The sequence below is a fragment of the Sylvia atricapilla genome, chromosome 12 (assembly GCF_009819655.1).
Source record: "Sylvia atricapilla isolate bSylAtr1 chromosome 12, bSylAtr1.pri, whole genome shotgun sequence".
Lineage (NCBI taxonomy): Eukaryota > Metazoa > Chordata > Aves > Passeriformes > Sylviidae > Sylvia > Sylvia atricapilla.
In genome coordinates, this window is record NC_089151.1 from 3,238,656 (window position 1) to 3,257,036 (window position 18,381).

Genomic DNA, 18,381 nt, shown 5'->3' on the forward strand with positions numbered 1-18,381 from the left:
ACGGAGGGGGCAGGCTGGTCATCTATTTCTAGCCCGGGATGGACATTTGCTGACATCCACATGGAAACAATTGGGAACGCCAAGTGCCTCACGCCGGGTCTGACACACATTTGTTAACCCCCAGCCTTGCCCTCACCTGGAACTGGGGAAGGAATGGTGCTCACACTTGAGGCCAAACGTCTCTCCACCAGAGTAGAGCTGATAAGGCGACTTCAGTAAAGAGGGAATTGTGAGAAAACCTAATTAGGTGTAATTGTCGCCCAACGGGTTTCATCAGTGTGGTTGGTAATTAAGTGCAAATTATGCACGTAATATATTGCAGATGTGGAGGGCTACTTTGGAAACACAGGGGCTATTATGGGATGGAGGAGAGGTTGGGGAAGAAATTTGTTAAAGCTGTAGTAGAAGTGTTGGTTCCCCCAGAGTGAGGGTGTAGATCTCAGTACGTCAGAGAAGTTTTAATTTTAGAGTTTGTCCTATTGAGAACTTTCTTTGTTCTTGGGCTTTGGACCAGCAGAAAATGTAAGAAAACTCAAGCCCTAAAATATGGGGCACTGGGGAGATTTGTGATGGTTATTAGTTTCCCCAGAACTGGAGTAATGCTGTAAACACAATAAACTGGAGCTCAAAGAGTCACTCCAGCCCAGCCTGCTGAGTTTATATCTTCCCACATAACTTAAAAAGAAGAAAAAAATTAAACCATTCCTTTCTGGCTACAATTTCTCAAGTTCAGTCTGAACTTAGAGGAGACTTTTTTTAAGCTGAAGTACAATTATCTTGGCTACTATAAGATTTAAGACACGAGGAAGATCATTAGACTGGAATACCTTGCTCTGTATATGCTGCTGGCACCACATAATTATCATAGAAATCAATCACAAATTCCAGCGCAAACCATACTATGAAGAAAATAATGAGCATTTTGAAAAAGGTTTTATCTATTTTTCTTTTTGAGTTCATCCTGGAAGAGCAAAAATCTTCCTGGCAACAGGTTATGTTATAATGAAGAAAAGATTTTTAGAAGCTCTGAAGAAATTCTATTAAATTTAAAATATTTCAGAAGTATTTCAGAAGAAACCCGGTTCTGTTTCAAACATCACTGAAAAGGTGGATAGGACTGTAAGAGAACACAGAGCTCACCCACTTTGCATCACTCCCCTGTTTTATTTTCAGCATTTGTGGATGCAACATCACTCATCACATTGCTGCTCTGAATAGCAGTTGGGCAATAGGAAAAAAAGAAATTCTGCTACTAAAAAATTAATGATTTTCAAATTATTTGAAGAAAAAATGAGTTCTCTCTCCTACTTTTGATCACCTGAAGTTTACCACTGACAACATGTTGAGAAAGTGAAGTTTGATAGATCTCAGTTTACAACTTATGTGGGGAAACTGAGGCACAGAGGTGAAAAAAATTATTTTGTTTTCTCAAGAACTATGTGGTGTTATAAACTTTACTCACCAACCTTCAGCCATTTGTTTACCCATAACACCTGATTTCTTCTATTATTTCCCCCTCTTTTAAGTCAACCAAGCAGCATAAATACATAATACCAATTCCATCATTGGGCAGGCTTGGGGTTTTAAGCTTTCTGTCAAGCTCCATAAGACTTTTTAGCTGGGATATGAGGTGTGAACAAAAAGAACCGTTAAAACAATTGGGGTCAGCACCTGCCCACTGGATACCAGAACTCCTGTGGACTTTAATGGCATTATTTGTGTGAATAAAAAGAGCAGGGATACCCCATGGCTTCCTCATTTATTTCCAGCAAATGGAAACCTGGTGTTATATGACCAGAAGAAAATGAAAAAGAGGTGGTCGGAGTGTGGGAGTTCTCCAGTGATTTTTGTAAGGAGCCAAAAACCCCTGAGTTCCCACAGAAAAGTTCTTGTTTACTGATAAACCCCTCCAAATGGAAAACCTTTCCAATTTTTAACAACTCTTCCTCACTTATTCCTGGTTTCTAAAAGTTGAAGCACCTTCAGATATATTTTTGTCCCCTTTGGTTTCCAACCACTCCTTCATCACAGAACACAACAACTAAATCATCTTAGCAGAAATACAAATTTTAGCAAAAAAAAAAAAAATTCAGTTAGGAATAAAAAAAGGCCTCTCTTTTTTTTTGGTTCCGAAGAAACCCTGGAAGGCAACTCTGAAAGTGAACATAATTGGAATATCAGACAGAGGTTCAATCAGGAGCCTCTGCAGCCCAGCCCAGGTAGGGCTGTTCAGATGCTGTCACTAATGTCCCCCAGCCCTGGAAGGGAAAGGTCAGTGGGAATGGTGTCCCTGTGCCCTCCTCACTCCACAGGACAATCAGGTCCATATGTTCTCTGTGCTCCCGAGATGACTGAGACTGCAGGAGGGTCAGAAACACAGAATTATGGGCAGGGAGGTGGGAAAGGGAAAAAAGGTTTAAAAAGGCCAAAAAAAGAAGCTTTCATTGTATATTCAATTTGTCTTTTCACCTCCAAAAAGGGCACAGGGGTTGGAAGTTATGATGGTTTTTTTTAATTTTATTAATGACAGGCTTTGTGGTTGCTAAGGGAACCTGACCCAGCTAGGGGGGAAAGAAATGGCCCAACGCTGCATTATCAGGATTAATCTGCTGCCTTGAAATTGTTGGATCTTTCTCCGTTGGCCTCACGGGTCCTTCCTGCTCTGTCTCTATCTCCACGACCACCTTGTTGACATGAGCCTCCCGCTTAATCCTGGGGAGGAAACCTAACCCTTGGCCTGGGAGAGCTGTCCCTGGGAGAGGGTAAGCAGAGTGCAGCCGTGCAGGAGGTGAACCAACCCCTCCTGAGCCAGGCTCACTCCACTCACACAATAAACCAGGGCGATGCTAATTTAACAGGGGGCTTGATTACACCCTGATATAGGGCCCTGCTGCTGCCTTCCAACAGCCCCCTTTATGGTATTAGCATTTATTACACCCCACATTATAAGGCACGGGGATTTGCTTCTGTAGGGCACTTTGGCTGGGCCGTGAAATGTAATTTTTTTTTTTTTTATTGCTCAATAAACGCCGCTCGCTGCTGCTCCAGCCCGGCTTTTGGAAGCCCGTTAAGCCTCTAACAATAATCCTGCAGCCCAGAGATGAGAGATCACAGCTTCTACCCAGTTCTGGTTACTTCTGAGGCCTCCTAGAGGCCAGATTCCAGGATAACTGAGACTTTCGCGATCCCAACTTAATTTTATTTTTTGGAAAGCCTTTGGCCTTCAGGATGGTGAGGTTCAGTGAGTTCTTCTCATTGAGCAGAGAGTTTAATCTCTCCTCAAAGAGAGAAGAAACCCAGTGTTGGCCTGAAGGGCTGTAGGGCCTCTGCTATTTCGTTTTCCCACCCTTGTGTGTCGACACGTGGCTTTGCCTCCCATGATTTAACGCCCCGGCTCTGGCCAGGGCAAAGTGCTGACAAGAACCCCGCGGGCATCTCCCACACCTCCCTGCCAGCAAACACCAGTCTCCTCCTGTGACATGCCCACCTCCAAGCTGCCCTTCCCCTCTGAGGAGCCCAGTGTCCGCAGCATGTTAATTGACTTTATGAAGTCCGTTTTATGGAGTTATGAAGGGTTCAGCTGTCCCACCACGGTCAACATTAAGATTTTCCAGTGTTGACTTCCCTTCCGCATTAATTAACTCTTGGAAACTCCATAGATCAACATGCTGGACTCCTGCACTGGCCTCTCATCACCTTGGAGGCTCCTGATGTGCCTGACCATTATGCCTCCTGCTGTAAAGGGATGCAGTGCTCAAATGTCAAAACCAAAAATAATATTGTGGACAGGGAGCGTTTGCAGCCGTGAAATGGAATTATTTTAGGCATGGGTTGTTTGGGGCAGCCGATTAAGGGCTTAAAACCACCCCCTGTGCAAGCTTTGAGGGCAGGACCAAACATTTCAGACGAGGCTGATGGTGAATACTAGAGCCTTTTAGCATAAAATTATGTTTTTAAATTCAATTTCCCATTTTGCGCTCAAGACTCAAAGTATCATTCAATTTCTTCCCCCCTTCCCTTTTTTTTTTTTTATTTTAAATCGTCAAAGAATCACAGATCTTTGGGTTAAATTGTGCCAAAATCTCTGATGGCATTTCTCTTTACACTGATTTATTTATCATGAAGAGTCTGAGCTCTGTGCACCACGGGAAACTCTTGCAAGCAAGTGGGTCTGTCTCTGAATTTCTCCTTGAAACATAATCTGTGTTTTTCCCTTCGGACTGGACCATCACAATTCTCTTTCTTCCATTTTATTTCAGTCGTTTGAAATCACTCATCCTGATCACCCTTCCCCACATATTTGTAGATCATTTTAATGTCTCCATTGGTCAATGCCAAGCACGACCACAGTGAGTGGTTCTCATCTTTTCTCTTTTTTCAGCCCATGCAGTTATCCCAGCAGGAAAATTATCCATATGGTCATGCTTTAGGATGTTGTCCCCCTCCTCTGCTGAGTGATCAATGTTGTGTTTTAATGAAATACTGGAAGTTTAATGATAGAATTATTGTGCCATCTTCAGTGAGGGCCATGGACATTTTCACACCTGCCATAATTCTGGCAGTTCTTCTTTCCCAGAGATTATCAGGATGTTGGATCTCTCTTTAACTGCCAATACACATCTGTTTACATAAAATTCTACTGCCATGTTTACCTATTTTACGCTTTATTTTTACTCTTTTCTATAAAGAAATTATTTTGGGGGAAATATAACATCAACATTAGTATAATTCAGGAGAAAGAGAGAAGAGTTAAGTTTCCATAACATGTTTTTGGCAAATGTAAAATGATTTAATGTTTTAAAGATATATAAACATATAAAAAAACATTAAAGATATATAACACCATAGTTATATCAACAGCTTGTCTGCTTGCTTCTAAGATGATTTAGCTCTGTATTGAAAATTTTATCTTCAAACAGTGCAGGTGGCCCTGGTTCTCTGATTCCTAAATATCCCAAAGCCTCTTTAGGGGATGTTTGCTCTCATTTATTCCTCAAGAAATAGTAGTTTGAGTCTCTATGGATCTGATTAAACCCACAGAGCCTTTACTTCCCTGGGTTTGAGTGAACCCAAATTAATGTCGAGTTCTTCTTTTACAAGACAAGTGAACCAGGTTTGATCCTACCCCCAACCAGCTTCACCCATAAATGTGAGCTCCTGGACCTCAGAACAGCAGCACCACAAACCCCTCCTGGTCAAAGCTCTTCCCAGGATCACACACCTCTGTTAAACACTTTGTCCTGCCAGCGAAGGGTTAATAAAAACCCCTTTGGAAAAGAATCCCTTTGAATATGGCCTGAGAAGGGAGCTCAAATATTTTCTCAATGGCGAGTTAGCGGAGTTTTCTGTAGATCTGGGGTGAAAGAAAAGTCTTCAGAAAGTCTCAGAAGAAAGCTCCTTTGAAATGGCCCGACTGGTGTTATGATAAGCAGTTCGATAAGCCCACCCATGGAAAAGTTATTAGGAATTTATATCATATGGATCCCATTAACCTAAACGTTTGCTTTCAAAGCAAACTCCTCGGTACATGGCTACCACTAAGTCCAAGCACTTCAGGTTTGAGGGTTGTGTTTTCACAAAGGAATCGAGGGTTATCCAATCAATTAGCTGAATTCCCTGTGTAATTGTGCTTTAAATGAATCACCTGGTACTAATGAGGCTGCTTACCCATTAAAGGAAATAAATAAATAAAAAAAAAAACCAGCGTTGCCTTTAAGGAAAACACTTTAAAATCTGTGGAAAAAAATATCATGCAGTTTATGGTTAATCTTTGGCATTCAGTGCCTTGGGATATACCCAAAGCAGATAGCTTGGGAAGAGTAGGTGGAAGGTTTGAATCAAAATATCACTCAAGCTATTTTTAATTAATCATTAAAAGACCATCTGAAATCGTTAATGATATCAAAGCCGTGTTCTTTAGGTGATAATAAAGATACAGGCTAAGAATAAGGCTGTAAGTTATTCTTCAGTGGCAGGAAGCAGAGCACGAGCATGGGGCTGACAGAGAGAAGAGGAGGAAGGAAATGGGATTCACTGGGGCCAAATGCCCAGTGCTGGTTGTGCAGAAATTCAGCTTCAGAGCTTGGAAGAGAACCCAGTTATTTTCATCATCTCGCCTTCCACACTCTGCTGCACTTTGGAAGGGTTTAGTACATAGGCTTTTGCCATGGAATCATTTATCTCCCTGCTGTATTATTGCACAATTTAAACACATTAGAGCCCTCGCAGAAGCAATAAAGGATTCCAGGCTAAACAGGCTATTTGTCTATCCCAGCCAGGCAGCACGTAGCCATCAGTGGTTTAGCCAGGGATTTTATCATTAACTTATATCGTGTTTCTAAATTAATTCACTTGAGCAAGAAGAGAAAGAAAGGGGGGAAAGAAAAAAAAAAAAAAAAAGCAATTAAGGCCCTGCTCCACACAGCAGAGTCCACAGGCAGGAGGCTGCAGCGAATTATCCAGAGCATGTTTCTCCCAACCACAACTGGATTGGAACAATTTAAGGGATGTGAGCACTGAATGACAGCAGATCTAGATGAGTGATGGGGGAGCACCCTCAGCCCTCCTTTCTCCTGCCCAGCAAACACTTGATTTTCCTGCTGGGAAATGCTCCACACACCTTGTCCTGCTCCGCTTGGTCACGGTGGGGTGGGCTGTAATGCCTCATGGATGCAAAAGAGCCTCCAAAGCAGATATTGAGCAGCTTGTTGGAATTACTGCTGGGCTATTTTTGGTTCGTTCAGAGGTCAGTGCCTTTCTGTGAGCAGGGAGTTCTGAGATATTCCCCTGGACAAACAAAGAGATAATTGCTCGGCAAAATAAAAAGAATTCGCTCAGGAGCTGGCAAACCAGAGAAGGTTTTTTTTTTTTTTTTTGCTCTAATTCAGAAAAATTTCTGCTGTGTGTAGCTGGGATTTCTGGAGTGTGAAAAGGGTCTGACTGAACGTCTCCCCAGCTGTTTTTAGTGAAGTGGAAAAAAAAATGAGAAACACGCAAGAAGTGCCCACTTTTGATCACCAAGGTGTTCTGATCTCATAAATTATGTCTGAAATTAGGCGTGAACTGGAACGTGTGAGTGTGTTTTCCCTTGGTCTGGGAGCTTCTTGTTAGGAGAGAAGGAGCACTATGCCTCCATCTCCATCAAATACCTTTTATTTTTCCACCTCTCCTTTCGAAGAAGGAGGTTTTTCTCCTGCCATTTATCAGAGGTGTCACGAGTGTAGGACGGAGAAGCACCTCATTCCTCCCTATCCTTCTCCTCTGGGATTTCCTCTGTCTAAACCTCATGCTTAGCTCCAAAGAGACCTGAAAATGTTCCGGGCGATGTGGAACAGGTTGACCTGCAACCTAATCTCATCCCAACTGTCATAACACCATGCTAGCCATGCACAGCTCATAAATCCCAATAACGCGGAGTTAACGGGGCGGGCTTTGACAGTGCCAGGATTAGAAGGGCACACAATAAACAAAGAGTGCCTGACTGCAGAGCTACAGTAGAGCAGTGAAAAATCACCGAGCGGTGCTACAAATCTTGTGCTGGTATTTCCAAGGGCCTCTGCTAAAGGCTGGGGGAAAAGCTCAGTTCCCTCCTGTGATCCCTCTTTGGATGCACCTTCAGACAAGGCAGGGGAAGAGGGTTGGGGTCGGAGCTCAGCCTGGTGTTATGTGCAGCTGGAGGGACAGGTCAGACTGTCTGTGAGGATATGAGAGGGCTCTGAGGGGTTATCTTCCCTCAAGCAGTGATTCCCTCCCCTAGAACTGGGATTTCTCACCAGCAAGGCTGGGAATTCATGGCTTTGTGAGGAAGAGCACCGTCTGTCCATTTGTCCAAGAGACAAAGCACTGCCCTAGGAAAGCCAAAAGGTTCAGTTTAAACAGGACAAGGAGAAAAATCGTGCCAGGAAAAGATGTTCATTTGTTAAAGGTTTCAGAATACCCGACTGAAAAAATTTTCCTCGTAATTTCTACAACTTCCATACCAAAAGCTTGGATAAATACAAAAAGCTGATAATAGAAACTTTCTATCTTTTTACAAGAAAGCTTATGGTGCTGAATTGTTCATCTCTTACATCCTGAAATAGATTTTAACATTGTTTTCTTAACCCTGGCATGGGAAAGAGTGGATTTTCCAACCTTTGTTAATGATGGACAAGCCTGAAGACTTTTGATAATTTACTTCACAATGGGTAAATAGCCAAAGTAACCTTATCTGAACCAGCCACGATCATTTGGTCTGAATAAAGAAGCTGAACGACTCATGAGAATGGGACTCCTTACAAGATTTCCTTTATTTCCTCTTTCCAGTAGGAAAAGTGACACACAGAGGATATCCTATCTTTCTGTATTTCAGCACCTTTGCTTCTCCTCAGAGCTGGACTAAAAGCTGCAAAGTCATGTGAAAGTAGAGACTGGGAATCATTTTACTGACCTTTCTGGAAACATTAAATGAGACTGTAGGGTTATCTGCATAAAAAAAACTTATTTGATGCATTTTTCTTTTAAGTCTGTTAATTTCATAGGGACTATTTATTCACTTAACATATTTTGTTAGGCAATGGATCAGATCCACCTTTATCCCATGTTCTTTAAAATATTTTTTGCTCGTTATACTAGGGGTTTCTTAGCTGAAGAGAAAGTTTAATCCTCTTGGACTCACCCAGAGAGGTGAGAGAAGGATCTTGGGTTACAAGTTGAAAGAATAAATCGTCAGCTCAGAGGAGCTAATCTTCAGTCCAAGTGAGCAAAGCGTGGTTTAGCTTTCAAACGTGAACTTTCAGAATTGATGGAAACATCCCTTTGCTGCAAACCCTCTATTTTCCAAAAAAACCAAAATAAATAATGATAATAAATAAAAAAACCCAGTGCAGGATCTGACTAATGGAAACACACTAGTGTAGAGGTGGGAGCTAAAAGAATAGAGAACCTGATGTCAGCAAAAGTGTGCACCTCCAGAAAATAAAAGATTTAAACACTGTGTATTCAGAAAACTGAAAAAAAAAAAAAAAAAAAAAAAAAGTAGGAAGAAAAAACCAAAGGAAAAGAAGGGCCATGATCCATGCTGATGCCTGCATTTCTGTTATTAGTAGTGGCCCTGTCCCAGCCAGGCATGAATCACATGCAGAAATCAAAACTAAACGTTGAGCAATCCTTTGGGGGGCTCGGGGTGGAAATCTCCCCGTTTGGGTTTTCTCCAAGAGGAGTGGAATGGTGGGATATGGATCCTCCCATGCTCCAGGGCCTCAAGCAGAATTTGGGATTTTGCTTATGGTACCTGTCAAAGGTCTCTGAGAGGAGCGCTTTCAACGTCTCCCTCAGTTTTGGGGTTTTGCTCTTGTGAATCTCTCTGCCCATAAATATGAATATCTCCCCCCTTCCTTCAAGCTGTGAAGATGTATAAATTCTGCTTCAGGTAAATTGTAAATGTCTACTTTCAACTCGTCTTTGGGCTTTTTTTTAGTTTAAGTGTGGATCTGCTGGAGACTAAACCCTTGGATTTCCCTGGGGTGTTTCCATGCTTGTGTGACATTTACCTTTCCGTGGGTTGAAATCAACTCCTAACATTTGTGGATACTCTGTTTTCCAGACAGACCCTAGTTGGGCTTATTAATCCAAAACAGCTCTGCCTCTTCCCAGAGACAACTGAGACACAGGCTGAACCTCAGGCTGTAAATCCCAAAACTTTCATCCCCTGGAGGATTCCATCCCCTGATACCTTCTCTCATCCATCCAACACTTGAGCACCTGGTGAGTTCATTGCCCATTTTATGAGCTATTGAGTGGGGTGAACACGTGACTTGACTGTAATTGAGTTTTAACTGCTGGAAAAATATCTCATTTCTGTTTGGGTACCGTGTTTATTGGTTTCTCAAATTTTTTATCAGTTTTTTTTTTTTTTTTTTTTTTTTTTTTTTTTTTTTTTTTTTTTTTTTTTTTGTGGCTCTGCTGACTCAGAAACGAGAGAGGACACTGTGAATTAGGAACCGTAAAAGGGAGGAAAAGTAAATTAGCGACGTTCTCTCCTTCCATAAATAAATATTTATGACTCCACCAATAGGTTCTCCTGCTCCAGCCCTGTGCAAACACTGCCTGCAGCAGAGGTAATGTTGATTTTAAGCAATGTGCTCTCAGATGCAGAGTCCTGCTCCTCAGTGCCTGGAGTGGGACTTAGCTGAGCTCCTCACTGACTCTTTGATGCTTGGAATGCATGTCCAGGTGTTTTTTTGGGCAACTGGGAATCTACCTATGCATTGCCATTTCCATGGGATCTCCTGAACATTTGTGGCCATCGGGGTTTGTAACCTTATCTGCAAATTTATCTGAGCTACCCAATAAATCGCCAAAAGTCGCCCTAAATTCCTTGACTCCTGTTCCCAACACAGATGTTTATTTAGGAGATCCCAGCCCTTCAGGCTGTCCCTCTTCTTTCCTGATGTTTCAAACCCGAGTGAAACGAGGACTCTCTCCCTGGCTGGCGCTCTGATTTGGGCTGGGAAGAGGGGTGTTTTTCCTGGAGTTCCCGAAGGCAGCCAGTTGAGTTTGTTTATTTCCCCAGCATTTCAAAGCCTGGGCTGTCCAGTGCCTCCTCGGCTTTTGGGCAGCTTTAGAGTCTGACAAAAATGTGGAGGAGAACAAACCCTCCTGAGCACAAGGGTGTTGCAACCTCCTGCAGAGGAGTGGCCAAAGCTCCTCAGCCTCCCAACGCCAGACCACGCAGCGCTGAGATGCTGAAATTTGCTCCCTCCTGGCACTGCTCAGGAAGGGCCAATTCCCTGGGAGAAGCTCTGTCTGTAAAGACTTCAGAATAGTCTGATTTTTATCAGAAATGACAACAAAAGGAGAGTGAGTCAAGGATGCTCGTTTTTCTGCTGCCTCCCTCCGCTTTCACCAATGCCATGGAGAGAATTCCCTTAAGATTTCTCCATGAGACTCCCCATGGAAGAGTTTGTCCCCGTGGCTGCAAGTCCTTATGCTTCAAAGGAAAAAAAAAATTAGTGGCTTTGGGTAAATTATTGACAAAGCAAAAGTGTGACTGCTCCGAGGTCGTTTCAGTGCATGAGGCCACATTCTTCCTCGCAGAGCTGGTGAAAGTAAACAACATTATTATAGATTTTGGTCATGCCCTGGCATCAGGCAGTTTCTGTGTTTGCCATATGCTCTCACTGAGCTGGAACAGCTCAGCGTACACAGGGAAATTGTTTCAAGAGCCAGCTCAGCCTCAGAACTCGCTGTCAAAATCGCCATGTACACGCTGCGTTCTGCCCACCACAGAAGGTGGTTTTTCTTTTTTTGTTTGTTGGGGGGGCTGGTTTTTGTTTGTTAGGCAGAATAATGTGCGATTTGGGGTTTCGTTTAAGAAAACGTTTAAAAAGAAAATAAATTAAAAAAAATTTAATGCTTTCTTTAAAAAAGCTTTTTTTAAAATTTCTCTGTCTCTTTTTTTTTTCTTTTTGTGTGTGTGTGTGTGTGTGTGTGTGTGTGTGTGTGTGTGTGTGTATGTGGCTTTCAGGGTTTTTTGGAGGGGTTTTTTTGTTTCATATCATGCCACAGGCGTGGAAATGCAGCTTCCCACCACGACCGCGGCTCCACAAGGGATGGGAGATGGAGGAGGCAAAATCCCAAAACTTTAAACTGGGACTGCAGAAGGAGACTTGCTGAGCCAAATAAAGAGAAGAGGGAAAATCGACACCGCACAAGACATGGACAATTGTTGCCACCGACTGGGAGGCCTTGAATTACAACCCCACTTTGTATATCCAAAAGCTTACACTTTCTATTTATATACCCCAATTCTTCTGCGCACCAAAAGTTGGATTTGGCAAATGCAGCTATTCCCTGCAGGCACATGGGTGGGGTTTGCTGCAGAGAAAATAAACTTGATTGTTGAAAACCTGCGTTTGCAATTACTCGGAGTTTCAATATTCGAAGGTCAAAATAGATCCTTTCAAATTCATAACGCTTTGAAACAGATTTGTGTTCGTCCAGAAATGATTATTGGATTAAAATGAAATATTGGGATATTTTTGGGAAGCGAGTTATAGCAAAACCCTTCAATAGAAATTATGAAAATGTGGAAAGAAGGAAAGTATTGAAAGTGTTGAGGGGTTAAAGGAGACTTTTTCTGTTAAAAATAATTAGTTCTAAAAATGACAACCACCGACATTAATCAGTTCAGTTGCACTGAACTGGCCAAACTAGGGTTCCAATACATCTTTTAGGAGATTATTTGATGGTTTGAAAGATCTTTGCTTGGCAAAAGGAAAAGGTATAAATAGTAAGACACATTTTCTTCGGGGACTTTGGGGGACTGGATGAGAGTGTTAGTTCATAAATATGGTCACAAAAACCCCTGTGACTGTCTTTGGACAAAAAGCCAGATTTTGCAGTGTGTTTAATGTGCCTTAATTTCCTTAGGAGTGAGGAACATGGGCTGGTATTTAAAAATAATTTAAATGTCCCACCAGGACTGAGCCAAGGAGGTCTCTTAAGTCAGGAATAAGCCTTAAATTCTAAAGCAACCATTCAAGAGGACAAACTATTTTTAATCATTTATTTGCTATTTATATTTCAATGACATCTCCAGAGCACATTTCAGCACAGCTTCCACCTTGGACGACCAACTGGAGATAACTTTTGAATGGAGAAAGAGTAAGAAATGGGGCCTTCAGGAGCAGGAATAAAAAGCAAATTCAGGAAAAATAAAACAAAAAAACCCCAAACCCTTCTGAGTAATTATTTAGGTCCTGGAGCTGTGGCAGTGCACTGCAAAAGAGCTTCAATAGGGCTGAGAGCTGGAGCCTTTCTCCTCCACCTCGGACTGGAGCTACATCTGGCATTTCCCCCTCCTAGGAAAACAGTGAGGGGCTTGTTCCAAGGAAGGTGCAAGGAGGGGAGCCAGAGCCCGCTCTGCATGCTCCTTGCCTTGAAATATTCCCTCACTGCATGCCCACTTGAAGGCCCCTTTATGCTGAGGAAACTTAGTGTAAATAGGAGTCAGGCTCAAAGAGCCCGGAGAGCCGGAGCACGAGAGTTCAAACCTTCTCAATCCCAGCCCTTTCAGACCAGAGCAGCCCTGAACCTCCAGCCAGGTTTCACCCCACTGTACAAAGTGTGCTCGTTAGGGCTGGCTGATGAACTCTGCTAATTACCCTGTGCTTGGGGCTGCCATGTTATGGATGGCAGGAACACCAGGGCCATGTTTTTGGAGGAGAGGAGGGGGCGTCTCTTGGTTCTCCTCAATTTCTTGAGAAGAAAAAGCTTTTATTTTTTTTTTTTTCAACCTTAAAGTGTTACTTGTAAATGGAGGCCAGAATTTAATTTCAGATAGTGTTACTCCACCTTGTGCAAGTGATTTCTCTTGACACTGCACTGACTGCCCGTGCACAAAAAGCCCTTTATGACTTACGCCAAAGAGCCTGAAGTATTTTTGCCTCTCCAAAAATGACATTTCATTCCCCCTCCTTTTTTTTTTTTTTTTTTTTTTTATCACCTGAACACTGGCCTTAAAACCACAGCACGCAAAGGCCCCATGTGAAGTAGGGAAAGGCATTCAGCATCTGCTTATATCCCCAAACTGAAGCACCAGTGTGCCTAAAAAAGCTTGTATTTAAAGGCATTGCAGCTGCATCAGCTCATATTTCATCCAGCCACCAATTTCCTTTTCCCCCTGACAAACAGGCCTCAGAAAGAACCCAGGCCAGAAATTCTCCACGTTAGCGAAACATTTCCTCTTTCCCTTTCTCCCTTCCATTAATGTTATTACGCTGCTCCTGGGAAAAGATGACTTTTCCAATCTGGGCAGAATATTCCTCTCTTTTTCTTTTCTTTTCTTTCTGTCTGTTTGCTCCTTCTCCTGGCCAAGGGTAAGGGAAGAACAGGCGGGAAAGGAATATTGGGGTGAGAGGAAATAGAGCTTTTCTTCAGGAAGGACACCCTAAAATCTGCCTCTCTTTCTGCGCATGGGTGCACTGGGAGAGGAATTCCTGGCTTTTCCTTCCTCTGGACGTGAGACACAAGGAGAGGGAAAGCCACAATGTGGGTGACAACATTCAGGTGCTCAAACATCACACTGGTGGCAGCATCCACCAAGGGTCAGGTGCTCCCTGTGGAATCAAAAACTGTCTCAATCCTATTTGATTGATCTGGGGGTTAAACTCATCCCATTCCTGGCTCTGGCTACTTACAGCTTGTTAACAAGTCAAAATATGCAGTTTTCAGGTTATTGTATTTTTTTCCTAGGTGTCCAGAAGCCTCCATTATCTGTGCAATCCCACTTCTGCAAGTCCACCAGAGATCTCCATCCTCCACCTTTCAGGACCAGCCTTTTAACTCCTGAGTCTTCTCTGCCTGACTTATATCAGGACCAAAGTTCATCCTACACCAGACCAAAACCAGGCCTGATACCAGAATGAGGAATTATCCTGGAATGAGGAATTATCCTGGTTATCAGGCAAGCTGCACTCACATAAAATCTGATTTTATCACATGCGTGTTCACTTCAGCTTGCTTATGTTTTCCTTCTCTCCCAGGATGGGAAGGCAGAGCCCCAGAGGACAGAAAACATCTCATTGAAATGAGTGGAAAAGGACAGGCAGGTCATAATTCCTGTCCTCAGAGAGAGCCTGGAGTGACTGAACCATAAACTTTCTGTTATGCCCATAAAAATGGAGAAACAGCAGGATCTGGTCACTGAAAACTCTCTCCAGCACTAAATAAAAGTAATTTTACCTTATTCTAGGTAACACACTCAGGATATCCATACTTGAGGCAGCTCCTGAAAGTTCTAGCAGAGAATTGTTTCTCCTTACTCATTGTGCCTAAAAGCGGTGAAATAATCTGGATTTGTCATGTTCAGCTTTTTTGAGAAGTGAACCCAAAAAAATCAGGTAGATTTTATGGAAAAGTGGCCTACAAAAGGAGCAATTTTCCAGTAAAGAATGAGTTTGACAGAAAATTTCCTGCAGGTACTGGCTGTTTAATCATGTCCTCATGTGGCTGGATCAGGTATTTTCAATCAATCTGATTTTATGTAGCGTTATAGGACTTCTTGGCAGTAAGAACTAAATGTGACTTCGGAAATAGGTCAAAAATCATAATTCAAGAGAGCCCAGGAATGGTTCATTTCTAGAGATCAGACTGAGCAAATGTCCTTTCTGCTGTTCTATTCCACTTGGACTTTGTAATTTCTAAAAACCTTCTGCAGAAATTGCCATTTGCAGCGAGAAAAGCAAGAGTCACATCCAGCCAGATCCCTGAACTTTTCCTCCAGGATTACTGGGAAGGGGCAGTTTCTCTAACCACTCTTTGTTCCCCCTTTTTTAAAATTATTTTTGTTGTTTTCTTACTCACTTTTCTGCTTTTGCTTCCCCCCGCGAGCTGGGAGCTTTGTTCAGACAGACCTTCCCTTGTGAATGGTTTCAGTTTCAACAAATTGCCATTCTGTGACACCCCGCCAGAAAAGTGCCTTGGAAAAATTCCCAACCACCTCCAGTCTGTGCTCTGGAGCACATTTCATTCCCAAATCCCGGCCTGACCATGGACCAAACCGTCCCTGGGTGTAGCTCCCTCTGCTCCAGGGCATCCCCTCTGCGAGGGAGGTGGCCCCACAGAGCAGGGAAGGAATTTGTATCCAAGGAGTGCAATCCTTCTGGAGGTGACAGCCTGGGTTTGAAGTTGGGGAGGGTGTTATTCAGCATTTCTGACAAGAACAGAATAATGATGCTGTGTCTGGTTTTGATTTAGGGCGAGTTGCAGTGCCACACTAATAAAAAAAAAAAAAAAAAAAAAAAAAAAAAAAAAAAAATCTGTTTTTTAGGCCTTGAAATGATCAATTTTCTCTTTTTGGAAGGTTAAGTGCAGGCAATCCTCTCTGTTTTTTTGGCTTTGTCATCAGCAAATAGAGAATCCTGTTGTACTCAAGTGTTCACAGGAGTGAGAATTTATCAGCTTTTGAAAGAAATATAGAAGTATTGATAATCCCACCTTTGAAAAAAAAAATTAGTTTTCCATGAGTGTCTAGCAATGATAACATGAAAAAGATGAGATGAATTCATATTTTTTTCCACTATAAGTGAAAATAACTCTAATAAGTGCAGACGATTCATAATGAGATGCAAGTCATTAAGTGCAAATGGACTCGTTTAGGCAACCCATGTTAATTCTTTGCTGACATGCAAAGATTTGTTTTTGTTATGCACCTCTCAATGATTGATTCTCCTCAGACCCCCTGAACGTGATCCTTGACTTCATATTTTTTTTCTCTTTCAACCTACACTGCAACAACTCACACAAAAACTTTGACCCGTGTTTTGACTGAATATTTTTTTTTCTTCGTTTCGCTCCTCCCTGGCCGTGGTTTCTCCGAGCTTGTAAGAATAATAATAATAAAAAAAAAATATAACAAAGCCAATATTCCAGTTATGCCTGGAGAAGTTTTTATTTCGGTTTTACTTCCACCAATGTCCAAACACCACTCGGGGCAGCCTTCACTCCCTTTCACGTGCTCGCAGATTTTTCCTTCATGCCTTTCTGGTTAGAGATGTCTTGTCGGAGGATTTTATTCTGTCCATGTCAGAGAACAAGTATGTTTTTTATGACATTTATGAATGTGACCAGTCTGGGAACACGCTGTCTGTCTGGGCTGGTTGCAGCCAAACTTGAAGTCATTGTGACCAGGATTTCCAATTTTGGGGATGGCTGATCCATCAGCTGGGGTCAATAAATTGGCAGAGTCATCTTTTATAGCATGGGAAGTGGCTTTGGAGGGATCGTCAGGGCAAGGTTTTTAATTATCTGTGATATTAAACAGGACTATTCCTTCCACCTTTCTCCGCCTTTTCTTTTGGCTGTAAAACTTATATTAAGTGCAGTATTAAATAAAAAAAAAAAATCGATGCTGAATGCCGTGTTACAGAAACCAGTTTTGTCCTGAACTGCAAGGATCAAGCCTGTGGCACCAAAATATCAAAAGAATTTTGGGTTTTTTTTTTTCTGCATGAAGCCTGCCTGCCTTATTTCAGCTGCTCCAGCCCTCTGAAATCCATGATTGAGAGCTGCTAACTCCCAGTGATACCCTGCTGGCAAGCAGGCTTGAGGTTTTTTTAATATTTTATTTTAATTATTTTTAGTTTATAGCTCAGCAACTCGCCTGACCCAGGGGAACACTTAAACTAAATTTGATAGATGTCAAGTCAGGGGGAGAAAAAAAAAAAAGAAGAAAAAAAAGAAAGACAGCAGTGTTCTTTCTCCTTGCAATTACAAATGTTTGCTGGAGAATTTTCTGACAGGATTAAGCGGAGCAGAGACCTGGGGGGAGCAGAGAGGGATTGGAGCTCAGGGCTGGATGATGTTCTCCAGAACATGGGAGGGGAGCAGGACACCTCCAGTAGCACTTTCCAAAAACAGCGGGTTTGCCTTTTCCCCCACTTTTCCCCTCAATCCTGATGCATCTTGCATCAACTGGAGGAGCTAAAAAAGATCGTCCTTGATTTTTTTTTTCAGCTGATTTTGAGGTGTGGAGATGCCCCCAGGCAAAACAAAACCCGCAGCTTGAGGAGCTGCAAAGAAGAGAGGAAATGCTCCTGAAAAAGATGCAAAATCCCACTTTGGACATCTCCCCCGAAAACAAATATCAGAAACACCTCAAACAATTTTTTAAAAAAGAGAAAAAAAGTGGGTCTGTTGTTTTCCAACCCATTTTTTTTTCCCTTGCAGACTAAACTTTTGAAGATACTGTAAAACAGATTGATGCGATCAGTGACAAGGAGAGAAAAATTGGGCTCCTTTGAATTTCCATAGGAATTATTCAGATGGGAAAAATGTTGCGTTTCTCCAGTATAATGTGCTGGCTGCATCAGGGAAAAGGAATGGGCTCTCCAGTTTTGTATCATTACATCACTGGCTCAGATCTTGCCCAGGAATTTAATCCAAAACTCAGCAAAATCAATGGGAGTCTCATCACTGGGAATCAACACACAGGTACACACACAACAAAAAGAAACAAATAGGAATTTTTAGGAAAAATATTGAATTGTTATTTTGAAAGCACTCAGAGTTTTCTTACCAATGGAATAAGGGAAGAAATTGTTTAAAAGTCTGATCTTTCCATGTTTCTTTTCAATAATATTTTTTGGAGTGATTCCCTACTCCTTGGAGATTTACTGCTTTCATCTTAGCACTGGAAAAGAAGGGGAATTGCAGGTTGGGAATGAATAACTAAAATACACCAAAATCAGGTCATGTTTAAAGGCTGGAAACACTTTTTTTGTTTCTTTTGTCTCTATAATGAAGAAATCAAAATTATATTTATGGGTCTGGATCATTTTTCCCACTGCAAGAAAAGGCTGACAAAGAAATTCTACACGAATATGAGAGTGCTCCATGGTT